This window comes from Dermacentor albipictus, unplaced genomic scaffold (genome assembly GCF_038994185.2).
Source record: "Dermacentor albipictus isolate Rhodes 1998 colony unplaced genomic scaffold, USDA_Dalb.pri_finalv2 scaffold_91, whole genome shotgun sequence".
Classification (NCBI taxonomy): domain Eukaryota; kingdom Metazoa; phylum Arthropoda; class Arachnida; order Ixodida; family Ixodidae; genus Dermacentor; species Dermacentor albipictus.
Genome location: NW_027225645.1, coordinates 90,001 through 106,866, shown reverse-complemented (window position 1 = coordinate 106,866; position 16,866 = coordinate 90,001). Strand labels below are relative to the sequence as shown.

At 59.7% G+C, this 16,866-nt stretch overlaps 2 non-coding genes and 1 pseudogene across 2 annotated transcripts; all 3 read left to right on the top strand.

The window, feature by feature from the left end:
* The first annotated feature begins 9,100 nt into the window (after positions 1–9,100).
* Positions 9,101–10,913, top strand: LOC139053347 (small subunit ribosomal RNA). Its single transcript, XR_011510428.1, has one exon. It is a non-coding gene; the product is annotated as a small subunit ribosomal RNA (ribosomal RNA).
* Positions 10,914–12,150: 1,237 nt separating this feature from the next.
* On the top strand, positions 12,151–12,303 carry LOC139053353 (5.8S ribosomal RNA). Its single transcript, XR_011510430.1, has one exon. It is a non-coding gene; the product is annotated as a 5.8S ribosomal RNA (ribosomal RNA).
* A 1,065-nt stretch (positions 12,304–13,368) lies between these two features.
* The window catches only part of LOC139053349 (large subunit ribosomal RNA), a 5,824-nt pseudogene continuing 2,326 nt past the window's right edge, over positions 13,369–16,866 (top strand).

Below are 16,866 nucleotides of genomic sequence, written 5' to 3'. Positions count from 1 at the left end.
ACAAGTTACAGAACCAAGGAGAAAACGAATAAAAGGTGTATAATCTAAAAACGCAAACAAATGGCTAAAAAACTAGTTAGTGGTGTTAGTAATAAAGGACTAAAACTGTAAAGGTGTAAAACAGTGCAAAAAATGGCGCTTCTCTAAAAACATAAGATCATTAAGAGGTGCCGACATGGGCTCTAAAAATCTTTGTAGAGGCGCTTATTGTGTCACTGATGCACAGGCGTTTAAGTGTCCGTAGGTATGACCTACTGCACAGCCTGCGCATCACCCGGTCGTTCCCCACATCCCAGCTGCCAAGGCAGCCGACGACCACCGCGTCCACCGTCACACGCTGGAACCGCCGGAGGAGATGACGCTGTACAGGGGCGTACTTCTCCTCCTTAGCCTTCCGGGCGTCCTGGAACGCCTGCAGCCTGTTCTCGAAAGGGCAGCAGACGTCCAGGATGAGTGCCTCCTCTCCACGGGCCAGTACCAGGTCGGGCTTGAGTGATGTGTTGCCTACGACCTGGTTCTCCGCAATGACTGTAAACCGACCCAAAGCAGCCTTTTTTATTCTGGCGACGATGGTGTTATGGCGCTCCGTCATGGCCCGGCTCTGCCGCATGCAATGGCAAAGTACATGCGGCAGTGTCTCCTCCCCATACCCGCAGCGTCTGCATCTTTTGTCCGCCGCGGGTGCCCAGAGTCTTGTGGCGTTGAGGGGGAGGAGATTTAGTCGGGCTCGATGAATGAAGCGCCAGTCGATGAAATGGGTGTAGCGGCCGGACCTCATGAAGTGTGAGTTTGCCGGGTCGGCCGCCACACACACCATCGCCTTGCCTTGGTTCGGTTTGTCTTGCAGAGATTGGTCCCTTTCGGTGGAGAGGAGCGCCCGGATGGTCTTGATCAGCTTGTGGCGGTTCCTCGCTGACACAGAGGCCTCCCCGCAGTTGATGCGGGCTCCATGCTCCAACAGCTCCCAGGCGACGGAGAGGCGACGGGAGGCTTTGCGGGCCTCCGTCCACACAGACTGGACCTGTGTGGATGTTTGCCGAAAGTCGCCCTCCGTCTCGCCTGAGAGGTAGGCCTCCATGTCCTCGGTGTTCGCGGGTCGTCTCAGCCGCCTTGACACTACGCCCTCGAGCTCTCCTGCTGCACGCTCCCGGACCTCCACGTCGGTCGACGTCAGTAGTTTGAAGGCTCCATCCACCCGACAGATGTCGCTGAGCTCCGCCGCAAGTGGGATCCCTGCACTGCCAGCCTGTGAGCTTCCGTACAAGTATTCATTGGAAGCTCTGGCTGGCACGTACAGGGTCTTCTTGATGAGCGGGCGGAGCTCCTCGTCCAGGCGTTGCCACTCTCCCTTGCTGGCAAGGCCCACCCGCATGGCAAAGTTGAGGGCTGGATACAAAAACGTTTTGATAGCATCCAGCCTCTGCCATGGGGCGAGCATAGAGGAGAGCAGCTTTCTGCCCAGGTGGATGGCCTCGTCGACCGTCGTCTCGTCCGGTAGCACCCTGAACCCCACTGGACGGCCCAGGAACTTGTGCCCCTGGAAGTCGCCAAGCGCCGGAATCGGGTCGCCACCCACGGTGAAAGAGGTGGGCCGTGTACCCACGGGGTGGCGACCAGACAGGTGTAGAGACCGGCACTTGGCGGCGTTGAGTCGCAGCCCGAGCCGGGCCGACAGGGCTGTTACACGGTCCAAGCGGCTCTGCAGGGTGGCGGGATCCGCGGCCAGCAGCGTCAGATCATCGGCGTAGGCAAGGATGTTGTGCTGCCTATCGCCTCCCTGTACTGCACGGATGACCGGGTCCACCACCAGGTTGAAAAGCAGGCCGCTCAGAGGACAGCCCTGTCTCAGCCCAGCTCCGATGGTGATTGGCTCCGTAATGCCAGCTGCTGCCACGACGCAGGTGGTGTTGGCGCGGTAGAGGTCTTCAACGATGGTAGCAAAGGCCTCCCCCGCGCCGGCGCCGCGGACAGCGTCGACGAGGGCCTGATGGGCGACCGAGCCGAAAGCGTTGGCAAAATCGAGGAACCCCACGCACAGCTCCCCACCTCCTGTCCTAGCATCATCCAGGCGTCCCTGCAGCACGAAGTTGTGTTCAAACACCCCATCGTGCGGCAGGAAGCCCTTCTGACACCTGGACAGTACCGCATGGTCGCCCAACCACCTCTGCAGCCGGGTGGTGAGACACCCGGCATACAGTTTGGCGATCGTGCGACCAAGGGCAATGGGTCGCCAGTTTGTGGGGTCCTCGCGGTCGCCCTTCTTGTATATCAGGATAGTCCTCGTCGACTTCCAGCTCAGGGGCGTGCGGCGGTATTGGAGGCATACGTTGTATACCGCCGCCAGGAACCTGCCCTCAGGGTCCACCTGCCTCCAGTGGTGGTACGTGAGGCGGTCCTCCCCTGGAGCTGTACTCTCGCATTTACGGAGCTTGGCTGCGACTTCTTCCGGTGTAAAGGGGCACAAGTCCAGTTCTTCGGTGGCTGGAAGCCTTGACCTCAGGATGCTGGTATCCACGGGTGTTGGTGACCAGAGGTTCGAGTAGTGGTCCTGCAGTGCGTGGGGGTCGATCGGACAGAGCTGGGACGGGCCTTCAGTGATTAGCCGCACTGCCCGGCGCCGGTTCCTTCTGTAGAGAGTTTGTATCTGCTGGGGGTTGTCGGGGTTCACCTCGCGCCTCCGTGATTGGCGCGAGTCCCCGACTGGCAGCCGCAGGTGTTTGGTTGCGGCTGCAATGGCACGGTCAAGGATGTTTTCGAACCGTGCCCACTCCCCAGCAGACTCAGGCAACCGGCTCAATGCCCGCAGCTCTGCCGTTTCGTCCGCTAAGGTCCACGCACTGCCCTCTGGCCGTGTGGTACCAGCATGTTCGTCCTGGGTCCCGAAGTCCTGGTTGCTTCCGTCATGGTCCTGCACCTCTGCCCTGCCCGGGGAGAGCTCCTGCATGGCCGCCGGCTCGTGAGCCTCGGAGACTGGTGCTCCCGGGCTGCCTCGGTTGGACGGCAGCGATGGCGTTGGAGAAGGGGAGGCCGAGGCCGCGGTCCGCCCTGACTGGTTTGGCGTCCGCGGAGAAGGTGCCTCGGCCATCTCGCCATCGCTGCTGTGTCCGGGTGTTCCCCGAGGTGCCACGGGAGACGGCTCCTGGTCGGCGGCCTGCCCGGTCGCCACTGCTGGTGTTCCAGGAGGGTCCTCAGCGGGACCCTCGGTGCTGTCCTGCTCTGCTGCGGGGGTGCTGTCGCTGTCCTGCTCCGACGCACCAGTGGCAGCACCCGCGGCGAGATCACGCCTGGCCGCCAGTGCCGCCTCCCTCCTGTGCCACTGCTCGTGGTTGCCCAAGCCCCTCCTTGTGGGGAAGGACATTGGGCAACTGCCACACTGGTGTGGCAGGGCAACAGGGGGGGCGGCAGTCAAGTTGGCTGCAGCCAGGCAGGCGTGAGAGGCTGGTCGAAGCCCCAGTGTCTCGCCGCAGATGGTGCACACGTTGATGGTGCGCCGGATCCTGGTGCCGTGTTCGAGTTCCAGGTGCCGCTGGAGGGACTGCCGCCGCGCTGTCCATTTGGCCGCGGCATAGGCAGCTCGGCAGCCCTCTTCGCAGCACCGGACCGTTTGGGGCACGGGAAAGAACACCGTGAGGGTGCCATCCTCACGGGCCGGCTGGCGTTCCTGCCTAGGAGTGATGGGGTCGCCATCGTCTTCACTGGTGTCATGGGCCGTGCGGCCGTGGCCCCCAGAGTCCATTGTATGGTCTTACCTTCCGGACCCGGCGGCTCTCCTTAAAGGAGGCCAGGTCCGGAGGCTAGGGGGCCACCAGGGGTGGCAGCTAGTGGGCCGGGCCCATGACAGACGATGGCGAAGGCAGGGGCCAGCCGGTTGTGCCCCAGCACAGCACCAGTCGGGACGGCAGGACCAGCGGGCACCCCGCAGGCAGGCAGCACCAAGCAGTGGTCAGGCCGAGCGGGGCAGGAGTCTCCGGGGGGCGGCAGGCAGCGCCAGGCAGCGGCAGGACCAGGAAGCGGGCCGGTGTGGGTCGTCCAGGGGCCACCAGGTAGCAGCACGCGGGCTGTCCTGGAGGCAGTGCAGCAGGGAGCCGAGGGCCTGGAAAGATAGGGCTGGGATAGGGGAAAGACCTTGCTATGACCGGAGCAGGTAACCGGGCGCCTCTACAAAGATGAGTGTGTCAAAGGCCGGGCAAGCCAGCTGCAGTGACTACACTTTGATCTTAGCCAAAAGGCCGAGAAGCGATGTCTTTCACTTCACTCCATTGTACCACTGCCTTGTGGGTGCCCTGGCGACATTGGTAACCTCAGCAACAGCGTGGGCAATCTTATAAAACCCAGCCCGTCTAGAGACTCTATGCTCTCTATCTCGCGAATCAACTCGCGACGCCTCAGTCTTTCACTGTTAACGAAACGCCGTCGCGTAGAAACGAGACCCGAGCGCAAGCTTGTTCGCAAGGCAAAACCAACGAAGGCAACCTCGTAGAAAACGGAACAGGCGAGCGGAAAACACGCGCAAGGGGAATGCTTACTTCCGTCTGAATGCGACCGCTCAAGGCGGCTTTCTTTGAGGCCTTCGTTTCAAGCCCGTGCGCAAGTGTAATACACTACGCGCATTTCCCTCATTTCCTTTTATTTACCGCAAGGCCCACTGAAAGTTTTCATACGGCACAGGCCGGGACGGATTGCAACGTGTCGATTCGACCGCTAGAATTAGGTAGCGCGCCTCATGTACGAATGAAAGAGAATGAAAAAAAAAAAAAATAAATATAGAAAAGGCTGCGCACTCCTTCCAACCGGAAACATAGAGGGCAGGAAGATCGCCATGTGGAGCACAGGTGTTGTTAAAAAAGAAAGAAAGAAAGAAAGAAATAGCGCTACCCCATCATCTTTACCGTGTGCGTGTATACACACACACGCACACATATGCACGCGCACGCACGCGCGCGCGCGCACGCACACACACACACACACACACACACACACACACACACATACGCACACATGCTAGCATAGCTTAAGCACAGCTGGAAAGCTCAGCCTTGCGCAAGAAAAAAGGACCACGCCCTTTCGCAAGCCCCTTTGAAACTTTTAAATGAGAAACATGTGTACAGCGAGGTCGTTCGAAACTGGCGCGAAAACGCATCCGCGCCATCTGTGTGCGGAACTAGGAAAACCTACGGCCTTCGCCATACAGAAAGAAAGGTAGATGGCGCGAGCTAACGCTCCGTTGCATACTAAGAACGAGAGCTAGTGAATAATGGCAGAAACGTCTTGGGAAGAGAGAAAAAACAACAACAACAAAAAAAAAGAAAGACACGCAAGTTGTTGGCTCGCGCAAGCATTCTATTTTACAGCGAGTAAAGAGCATAGCAACTTCTCACAAGAGCAGCAAGAAAGACAAGAAGAACGTGAGAGAGGGGGAGAAACAGGCGCGTTTCTTTGGAATGCAGAGCATGCTGCACACACTATGAAGTGCCAAAGAGACGGGGAAAGCAGATGGCGCGATTGTGTATGTCCTCAAAGCTTGAAAACAATTTCTAAACTACAAGGTGTGCCGAAGTCCGCCTACTCTCATCAGGTTGCTCCCGCCTCCAATTGCATTTAAATTAAAATTACAGTCGCCTCAGAGGCAGAGAGAGAGAGAGAGAGAGAGAAAATGTGTACACTTGCTTCGCGCAGCTGCACCCGTTCAAATTTTACAGCAACAAGAGCACTCCCGCAGGCACAAAGTCCGCTGCCGCGTCCGCCGGGGCGGAATGCACTCGCTTCCGTAAATTGTCGTGCGGCAGACTGCTGCATCGTAGCACACCTGAAACCGCGCAGACGTCAGCGATCGCCGCGAGATCGCTGCGAGCGCTAAAGTCCGAAACCACGTCCGCCGGGGCGGCGGGAGCTCGATACCCCTTCACGAAACTTCTGCGTGTACACCGCCGCACGGCCACGGCGGAGTCGCTGGCATCCTGCGCGCAGTTGCATTGCGTCGCGCCGGGAATCGTTGAAGCCCCACGCAGACGTCGGCGTCGGCCCCGACCTGGCTGCGAGCGCTCGAAGAGACCAAGTCCGAAGCCACGTGAGCCGGGGCGGTGTGAGCGCGACTAAGTCCGAGACGACGTCAGCCGGGGCGGCGTGAGCGAGACCAAGTCCGAGACTACGTCAGCCGGGGCGGCGTGAGCGAGACCAAGTCCGAGACTACGTCAGCCGGGGCGTCGACTAAGTCCGAGACGACGTCAGCCGGGGCGTCGAGCACGCCGCGGTCGCTTTTCCCACTCTTACTCGAAAAATGGCGAAGGGGCCGCGCTAGCGTGCCTTGAATCGGTGAGCGGCGGTACCGCGGCGATCGCGAGAGCTCAAATCGGCCGTGCCAAGGCCAAATATTGGCGCTCGGCTCGGCGCAGTACGCCGCCTTGTCGCACGAGTACGGCCCCGTGGAGGTCTGGTCACTTATCGCTGCTCTTATAAGGGGCCGTACCGCCCTGGCCGACGTTGTACCGTAGTGCCGTTTTCGGCTTGCGCGTGTTCGTGGTGGTGTCCGCGCACCGCTCCGCACTCGAGAATCGTGCCCACGACGACGCGAGCGCTCGGAAGAGACGCAAGTCCGAAACCACGTGAGCCGGGGCGGTGTGAGCGCGACTAAGTCCGAGACGACGTCAGCCGGGGCGGCGTGAGCGAGACTAAGTCCGAGACTACGTCAGCCGGGGCGTCGACCAAGTCCGAGACGACGTCAGCCGGGGCGTCGAGCACGCCGCGCGCGCTTTTCCCACTCTTACTCGAAAAATGGCGAAGGGGCCGCGCTAGCGTGCCTTGAATCGGTGAGCGGCGGTACCGCGGCGATCGCGAGAGCTCAAATCGGCCGTGCCAAAGCCAAATATTGGCGCTCGGCTCGGCGCAGTACGCCGCCTTGTCGCACGAGTACGGCCCCGTGGAGGTCTGGTCACTTATCGCTGCTCTTATAAGGGGCCGTACCGCCCTGGCCGACGTTGTACCGTAGTGCCGTTTTCGGCTTGCGCGTGTTCGTGGTGGTGTCCGCGCACCGCTCCGCACTCGAGAATCGTGCCCACGACGACGCGAGCGCTCGGAAGAGACGAAAGTCCGAAACCACGTGAGCCGGGGCGGTGTGAGCGCGACTAAGTCCGAGACGACGTCAGCCGGGGCGGCGTGAGCGAGACTAAGTCCGAGACTACGTCAGCCGGGGCGACGAGCACGCCGCGCGCGCTTTTCGCACTCTTACTCGAAAAATGGCGAAGGGGCCGCGCTAGCGTGCCTTGAATCGGTGAGCGGCGGTACCGCGGCGATCGCGAGAGCTCAAATCGGCCGTGCCAAGGCCAAATATTGGCGCTCGGCTCGGCGCAGTACGCCGCCTTGTCGCACGAGTACGGCCCCGTGGAGATCTGGTCACTTATCGCTGCTCATATAAGGGGGCCGTACCGCCCTGGCCGACGTTGTACCGTAGTGCCATTTTCGGCTTGCGCGTGTTCGTGGTGGTGTCCGCGCACCGCTCCGCACTCGAGAATCGTGCCCACGACGACGCGAGCGCTCGGAAGAGACGGAAGTCCGAAACCACGTGAGCCGGGGCGGTGTGAGCGCGACTAAGTCCGAGACGACGTCAGCCGGGGCGGCGTGAGCGAGACTAAGTCCGAGACTACGTCAGCCGGGGCGACGAGCACGCCGCGCGCGCTTTTCGCACTCTTACTCGAAAAATGGCGAAGGGGCCGCGCTAGCGTGCCTTGAATCGGTGAGCGGCGGTACCGCGGCGATCGCGAGAGCTCAAATCGGCCGTGCCAAGGCCAAATATTGGCGCTCGGCTCGGCGCAGTACGCCGCCTTGTCGCACGAGTACGGCCCCGTGGAGATCTGGTCACTTATCGCTGCTCATATAAGGGGGCCGTACCGCCCTGGCCGACGTTGTACCGTAGTGCCGTTTTCGGCTTGCGCGTGTTCGTGGTGGTGTCCGCGCACCGCTCCGCACTCGAGAATCGTGCCCACGACGACGCGAGCGCTCGGAAGAGACAGAAGTCCGAAACCACCTGAGCCGGGCCGCGGCGGGAGCTCGACGCCCGTCACGCAACTTTGGCGTACAAGCCACCGCACGGCCGCGACTGAGTCGTCGCCACCGTCCGGCTGGCTGCACTATAGCACGCCGGGAACCGGGAAAGAACCGCGCAGAGGTCGTCGTTTTGCCGCGGCGTTGGCGCGAGCGCGCGAAGAGACAAAGTCCGAAACGGCGTCAGCCGGGGTGTCGAGCACGCCGCCCGCGCCGGTCGCACTCGTGCTCGGAAACGGCGAAAGGGCCGCGCTAGCGTGCGGCCCCGTAGGGGCACAGAAAGGCGATTGTTCTGGAAACCGCGCTGTCCATAGGCGAGAGATTGCCGTTCGCGCATTCGGTCGACGCGCTGCGCTTTCACGACTTCGGCATTGCGCTGCCGACGTAAGCTTTCCATCTCGCTCGCGGCGCTGCGAGGCGGCACGATTTTCGCCAAACGCTCGTCGAAAGTGGCACGAGTACGGCCCCATGGAGATTTGGGAACTTATCGCTGCTATTATATGGGGGTCCCAGAGAGCAGTCGCCCCCAAAAGCGACCTGGGTGTTTGATATGCGGCGGGCTTCGTGCCCGTCAAGCGTGTCCCCGGTATCGCTCCCGTGGATCCCACAGCTGACGTCTGCAGCCTCATCCGCTTGATGCGTTAGGGGCTGGTTGTCGGACGACGCTTTCTCCACGATATCGAGTTGTGTTCCGCATCGTCCTCGGACGAGTCAAATGCGAAAGCGCCGAAGGCGCGGGCGTGACCCGTCGCCTGGCGGCTTTGCCGTCTCGGCTACGTTGCAAGTGTCGGTCGGTCCACCTGTGCTGCGGGCTCAAGAGAAACCGCAAGCCGTGATCGAGTCGACACAACCAGTCTATCGAGAATGTTGCGTGCTTCTTGCCGCGTGGCGATACCCGGCCCTTCGGGGAGGGCGCCGTAGCGAGCTCGAACGCCGTCGTCTCGGACTGTGCAAAGTGCTACTCTTTGCAAGAACGAAGCGTGCTGGGGCGCCTGAAGGTGGCCTCGGCATCGCAAAAACGGCGTCCGGCCTGCTTGACAGGCGGGACGCGCAGTTGAACGATTACCTGGTTGATCCTGCCAGTAATCATATGCTTGTCTCAAAGATTAAGCCATGCATGTCTAAGTACATGCCGAAATAAGGCGAAACCGCGAATGGCTCATTAAATCAGTTATGGTTCCTTAGATCGTTTCTTCCTACTTGGATAACTGTGGCAATTCTAGAGCTAATACATGCAGTGAGCCTGAAGCCCTTTGGGCGACGGGTGCTTTTATTAGACCAAGATCGATCGGGTTTCGGCCCGTATTGTGTGGTGACTGGATAACTTTGTGCTGATCGCATGGCCACGAGCCGGCGACGTTTCTTTCAAGTGTCTGCCTTATCAACTTTCGATGGTAGGTTACTTGCTTACCATGGTTGTTACGGGTAACGGAGAATCAGGGTTCGATTCCGGAGAGGGAGCCTGAGAAACGGCTACCACATCCAAGGAAGGCAGCAGGCGCGCAAATTACCCACTCCCGGCACGGGGAGGTAGTGACGAAAAATAACAATACGGGACTCTTTTGAGGCCCCGTAATTGAAATGAGTACACTCTAAATCCTTTAACGAGGATCAATTGGAGGGCAAGTCTGGTGCCAGCAGCCGCGGTAATTCCAGCTCCAATAGCGTATACTATAGCTGCTGCGGTTAAAAAGCTCGTAGTTGGATCTCAGTTCCAGACGAGTAGTGCATCTACCCGATGCGACGGCTCGGACTGAACATCATGCCGGTCCTTTCTTGGTGCACTTCATTGTGTGCCTCGAGAAGGCCGGTGCTTTTACTTTGAAAAAATTAGAGTGCTCAACGCAGGCGAGTCGCCTGAATAAACTTGCATGGAATAATAGAACAAGACCTCGTTTCTGTTCTGTTGGTTTTTGGAATACGAGGTAATGATTAAGAGGGACAGACGGGGGCATTCGTATTGCGGCGCTAGAGGTGAAATTCTTGGACCGTCGCAAGACGAACTACTGCGAAAGCATTTGCCAAGAATGTTTTCTTTGATCAAGAACGAAAGTCAGAGGTTCGAAGGCGATCAGATACCGCCCTAGTTCTGACCATAAACGATGCCAACCAGCGATCCGCCTGAGTTACTCAAATGACTCGGCGGGCAGCTTCCGGGAAACCAAAGTGTTTGGGTTCCGGGGGAAGTATGGTTGCAAAGCTGAAACTTAAAGGAATTGACGGAAGGGCACCACCAGGAGTGGAGCCTGCGGCTTAATTTGACTCAACACGGGAAAACTTACCCGGCCCGGACACTGGGAGGATTGACAGATTGAGAGCTCTTTCTTGATTCGGTGGATGGTGGTGCATGGCCGTTCTTAGTTGGTGGAGCGATTTGTCTGGTTAATTCCGATAACGAACGAGACTCTAGCCTATTAAATAGGTGCGGGGTTCCCAGCACCTTACAACCTTCTTAGAGGGACAAGCGGCTCCTAGCCGCACGAAACAGAGCAATAACAGGTCTGTGATGCCCTTAGATGTCCGGGGCCGCACGCGCGCTACACTGAAGGAAGCAGCGTGTCTTTATCCCTGTCTGAAAAGACTGGGTAACCCGTGGAACTTCTTTCGTGATTGGGATAGGGGCTTGCAATTGTTCCCCTTGAACGAGGAATTCCCAGTAAGCGCGAGTCATAAGCTCGCGTTGATTACGTCCCTGCCCTTTGTACACACCGCCCGTCGCTACTACCGATTGAATGATTTAGTGAGGTCTTCGGACCGATGTCCGGCGCGGCCTTTCGGTTGCGCCGGTCTGTTGGAAAGATGACCAAACTTGATCATTTAGAGGAAGTAAAAGTCGTAACAAGGTTTCCGTAGGTGAACCTGCGGAAGGATCATTACCGGATTGTTCGAGGGTGACGAGCGCCATTGTTTCTACCCCGTGTGGGTGAAGCAGCTCGCTGCGCCCGACGCTTTCCGCCGCTGGCCCCGCTTGGACGCGGGGACGGCTATACCCGAACATGCCGGGGATTGCCCGAATTTCGAAGGGCGCCCCGTGCCAAATTTGTTGCGCCCAGTGGACGCCGGCTGCAACCTTGGACGGTTGGCTTGGCCGCGCCCGCGGGTAGAAACGGCGTAACGCACACTGTTGGGTGGGCTTTCTGAAGTCCGCCTCGGCACTCTTGCGCGGAATGGGAGTAAGACGACCCGACCTGCTGCTCTTGCCCAGTACGAGGGGAACGGCGAAGCGTGCGGTCGGTCAAGGAACTGACGGTCGAGAGCTAATGCCGCTGCCGCTTAGTACACACGGAACCGTGGTGCGAGCGCTCTCCCGTCCTCCGCGGCAAACGCTGCCGAGTCTGAAAAGGCTGGCGGCTGCCGGTCGCTTCCTGCGGCGAGTGTGGAGTAACGACCCGACTTTGTTGCTGCCCAAGTACTAAAGGAACGGTGCGGCGCTCGGTCGGTCATGGAACCGGCGGTATTGAGGGTGCGGCTGCCAAGTACGGAAGGAACCGTGGCCTAAAGCACTCTCCCGTCCTCCGCGGCAAATTCCACCGCGCCCGAAAGGGCCGGAGGCTGCCGGTCGGCTCCCGCTCGTGACGCGCGAGGTGTCGAGTTCGCGGTTCAATGCGACGACGTCTGCAGGCTATTTGCCCGCCGCCGAGGGAAAGGCGGCGTTGCTGCGAAGTACCGAAGGAAACGCGGCTTTGCTACGTCGGAAGCGTTCTGCGGTTTGCGGACTTGTGCGCTTTGGGAAGGCGCCGCACGTCGAAAGAGGAAGTACGGACAGACGAGGGACTGTAATCCCGTATTCGAACGCACTTGCGGCCAGGCCCTTGCTGGCTTCGTCTTCCGCCTCAAGTAGACTTGTTGTGGCTCCGGCGCAGAGAGCCGTCCCTGGCACTGGCCGAGTGGCTTTGGAGAGCTGCGCGAGTACGCGCGCGCCAAGCTCTTGTCTTTCGTCTCGAGTAGGCTGTTGGATCAGCAGCGGTCATGCGGAAACGCGTGACCGCCGAACGAAAGAGCGAAACAGGAGTAGCGCACGCCGAAAGGCGCTCTTCGAAACCACACACAGGGAGACGCCACGTGCCTGAAACACTGGTTGTACTGTACTGAATTGAACAAACTATTTTTCACGACTCTAAGCGGTGGATCACTCGGTTCTCGGGTCGATGAAGAACGCAGCCAGCTGCGAGACTTGGTGTGAATTGCAGGACACACTGAGCACTGATTCTTTGAACGCACATTGCGGCCTTGGGTCTTCCCTTGGCTTCGTCTGTCTGAGGGTCGGATCACATATCAAGAGAGCCTTCGGCGCACAGGGAACGTGCGTCCGTCGACTCGTTTTGACCGCGTCGGCATCATGGACAGTACGTTGAGCGCTAAAGCCACGCGCCAGCAACCTCACGAGAAGGAGACGGTGGCGAGCCGTCGTGCCAAATCTTCGAAGAGACGGAAACGAGGCATTACTACTGCAGCGTGACGAGTGCGCGCCTCTGGCAAGACCGCCGCAGGATGGAGTCGGATACCTGCAGGGAAAGAGCGGTCCAAGCTCGAGGCGCGAACGTCTGTTGCCTTGTAGCGCGCACCTTTGCGAGAGAGTCGGAAGCGATCGCAATTTGCGTTGTTTGCCTTCGGAGTACGTCGAGCTCCAGAGCTGGTCGCTCGCTCACGTCACCGCAGCTGTGTGGGCGCCCTTCCGGGCTTCGTCGCACGAATGGGAATCGGCAGATTCGTGCGAGGAGCGGGGAGGAGAAGGGTGGCCCCCGAAAGCGGTTCGACGCGAGAGCGCCGTCTGCGAGCGAGAAGAGCACGGCACGGCGGAGAATTGCCGCGAGACGGAAAATGTCTCCCTCGAGAGCGTTGGCCGAGCTGAAGCGTTCCGTCGTAGTCCGCCGTCGGTCCAAGTGCTTCGCAGTCTCTGTCCCCTTAAGACTGGGCCACTCCAGTTGGGGCAGGGGCGACGCTACACGAGACGATGCCTCCCGCCAGGTTTTAGTCGCCCCTGCGGTGCCCGCTGAAGCGGCGCGCTGCTAAGGCGATCTTTGCCTCGGTGGTGTTTTGGGCTTCAGACACGGTCGCTTACCACGCAACTGCTCGTGCGCCGCACGCGTGCAGGCGGTTCACCGCCTGCCAGCCTCGTCTATAAGTAGCTCCGTGTTGGGCGAAGGACGTGGTAGGGCGTCGCACTCGGTTGGCGCTGGGTTTTCGAACGTGTCGAGTCCGTTTCGGCATGTACCGCTCGTATGACGCACGCGCGCAGGCGTTGTGCCGCCTGCCAGCCTCGTCCGTAAGGACGTGGCAGGGCGTCGTACTCGGTCGTGCTGGAATGGGCGAAAGCGATGTATCCGTTGTCGACCTCAGATCAGGCGAGACAACCCGCTGAATTTAAGCATATCACTAAGCGGAGGAAAAGAAACCAACAGGGATTCCCTGAGTAGCTGCGAGCGAAACGGGACCGAGTCCAGCACCGAATCCCCCGTCCTTGCAGGCGGTCGGGAAATGTGGTGTATGGGAGGCGACGTTCTCGGGTGTTTGCGACGGTGCAAGTCCCCCTGACAGGGGCTTGTCCCAGAGTGGGTGCCAGGCCCGTCTCCGCCGTTGCGCGCCCGGGATGAAGCCTCCCGTGAGTCTGGTTGCTTGAGAGTGCAGCCCTAAGTGGGTGGTAAACTCCATCTAAGGCTAAATACGACCGAGAGACCGATAGTTCACAAGTACCGTGAGGGAAAGTTGAAAAGAACTTTGAAGAGAGAGTTCAAGAGTACGTGAAACCGCTTAGAGTAAAACGGGTGGGCCCTCGAAGCTCGAAAGCGGTGGGATTCAGTCTCCGGAAGACCGCGGAGCCGGCGGCGTCGGGTAAACGGCCCCCTTCGGGGGGCTGTTCCGGCTGCCGGCACGCAGACGCGGTCTCCAGGGTGCGCACTTCCCACCGCCGGTAGAACGCCGCGACGGACGCGGGTCAATGGGAAAAGTACGACTTTGAGTCCGGCTATGGAGGTGACCTGCCCGTCCCTTCGGGGACGGCACGCGGGAGTTATACCTCGCCGTGCACGAGAAGTTCGTCACCCCGTCCAGGCCCCATGGGCTTCTCCCGGCTGTCGGGAGGCCCGAACGATGACGCCCTCCGGAAACGGAGCGGAGAACCCGCTGGGCAAGCTTGTCGTCTCCTGTCGTCCGGGTTGGTCCCGTGGCGGCGGGTTGGCCGGCGAGAAGCCGCTGCGAGCGGGGCAATTCTCCCGCGGAGGCGCTATCGTGGTTTGCGGCGAGTAGGTCGGTAACCCACCCGACCCGTCTTGAAACACGGACCAAGGAGTCTAACATGTGCGCGAGTCAATGGGTCTCTCGAAACCCAATGGCGCAATGAAACGTGAAGGCCCCTTGCGGGCTGCGTTGCGATCCCGGACCGCACAGGGGTCCGAAAAAGGGAGCAGCAACGGCCCGTCCCAGGCGCTCACTCGTCGCCGGGGCGGAGCGAGAGCGCACACGTTGGCACCCGAAAGATGGTGAACTATGCCCGGGCAGGACGAGGCCAGAGGAAACTCTGGTGGAGGTCCGAAGCGATTCTGACGTGCAAATCGATCGTCCGACCTGGGTATAGGGGCGAAAGACCAATCGAACCATCTAGTAGCTGGTTCCCTCCGAAGTTTCCCTCAGGATAGCTGGCGCTCGATGGGAGAGCAGTCACACCTGGTAAAGCGAATGATTAGAGGCATTGGGGTCGAAACGTCCTCAACCTATTCTCAAACTTTCAATGGGTGTACGGGAGGCCTTCTGGGTTGAGGCCTCCCGCTGCGATGAGAGTGCCAAGTGGGCCACTTTTGGTAAGCAGAACGGGCGCTGTGGGATGAACCAAACGCCGGGGTAAGGCGCCCGAGTCGGGACGCTCATGAGAACCCATGAAGGGTGTTGGTTGCTTAAGACAGCAGGACGGTGGCCATGGAAGTCGGAATCCGCTAAGGAGTGTGTAACAACTCACCTGCCGAAGCAACTAGCCCCGAAAATGGATGGCGCTCTAGCGTCGCGCCTATCCCCGGCCGTCGCCGGCAGAAAAGCACGAAATGTGGGGGTGCTAAGCCGCGACGAGTAGGAGGGCCGCAGCGGTGGGCGTTGAAGGTGTCGGGCGTGAGCCCGCCTGGAGCCGCCGCTGGTGCAGATCTTGGTGGTAGTAGCAAATACTCAAGTGAGAACCTTGAGGACTGAAGTGGAGAAGGGTTCCATGTGAACAGCAGTTGAACATGGGTCAGTCGGTCCTTAGGGAAAGGAGAAATCCTTTCAGAAGCGGGCGCGTTTGTGCAGCTCAGTCTGTGAATCGGAGACGCCCCGCTGCAACCAAAAGGGAATCGGGTTAACAGTCCCGAACCCGGCTACGGAGATCGGTCCTTCGGGACCCAGTGCGGCAACGCAAACCAGCTCGGAGACGCCGATGGGAGCCCCGGGAAGAGTTTTCTTTTCTCTGTAAGGAGATCGAGTCCCTGGAATGGGTTCACCCCGAGATAGGGACGGTGGCTCCGTAGAGCAGTGCGGCTCTTGCGCTGTCCGGTGCGCTCCTGTCGGCCCTTGAAAATCCGAGTGAGGGAGTGTGATTTTCGTGCCGGACCGTACCCACATCCGCAGCAGGTCTCCAAGGTGAACAGCCTCTAGTCGATAGACCAATGTAGGTAAGGGAAGTCGGCAAAACGGATCCGTAACCTTGGGAAAAGGATTGGCTCTGAGGGCTGAGCCGGTCGGGCTGGGGTCCAGAAGCAGGAACGGCACTGCACCGGGACTGGGCGAGGCTCGCCGCCGTAAAAAGCGGTGCGGCCGAGCCCGGACCAGCGTCGGGACCTTCCTGTGGAAAGCCGCAGCTGTGCATTTTCCGTGGGCTTCGCGCCTGAGGTTCTTGCTTCGGCCGGCAGAAAACAGCCAACTCAGAACTGGCACGGACCGGGGGAATCCGACTGTCTAATTAAAACAAAGCATTGCGAGGGCCGTTGACGGTGCTGACGCAATGTGATTTCTGCCCAGTGCTCTGAATGTCAACGTGAAGAAATTCAAAAAAGCGCGGGTAAACGGCGGGAGTAACTATGACTCGCATAGTACAACTGTTCGTTGTACTATGCCATGGCTGGTCCATGCCGGAAGCCTGTGGCGGGCTTCTGTAACCCATTGCCTGGGGGCAAGGTGTTGATCAACGTATACACGGTGGAAGTCGGATGGATTCAACGACCGGCTTACCCACAGGGAACGTTGCCACGGATGTTCACCTGGGTAAAAGGACCCTTTTAGGGTGAACATCAGGACCATATCGAAATGGCTGGGGGCTCGTGGTGTGCTCCTGTAATCCAACGACATGGAGGCCTCGGTATGGGACCGCGTCCTTGTGAGAGAGTTCAATGACCACGTTGTTATGGCTGGGGCTTGGTTGCGCGGCCCTGTAATCCAGCCTACTGGAGGCCACAGCGTGGAAGTCGATTCCAGTATGTCGGCCCTGAACGAGTCTGGCTACCATTCGTGATCCAGAGGTGCCTGGCCGATGCGGATTGTGGCGTGTCCGTGTAATCCAGCCTAGGTGGAGTCGCGGCCTCTGGACCATGGCTCTCCCCACCTCCTCGAGGTGCGTCACGGGCAACGCGCGGGTGGCTTCGGATGCTCGCGCGGCTAAGAGGGAGAGCGGGGGCTGCTGTCATGGAGTCGGAGGGCAGCAGTTGCAGGGGAAGAAGTCCTACTCTGGCATGTGCGTTTCCCTGCCATCGTCCCGTTCGGGTTCGGTGCCCCTGAGAGGCATTCGGGCTAGGCGTAGAGATTACTCCTAGCCCAATAACGCTTGGCAAATGCAAGAAACGGAGCTCTGAAAGAAAGCAACTGCCGAGTGGC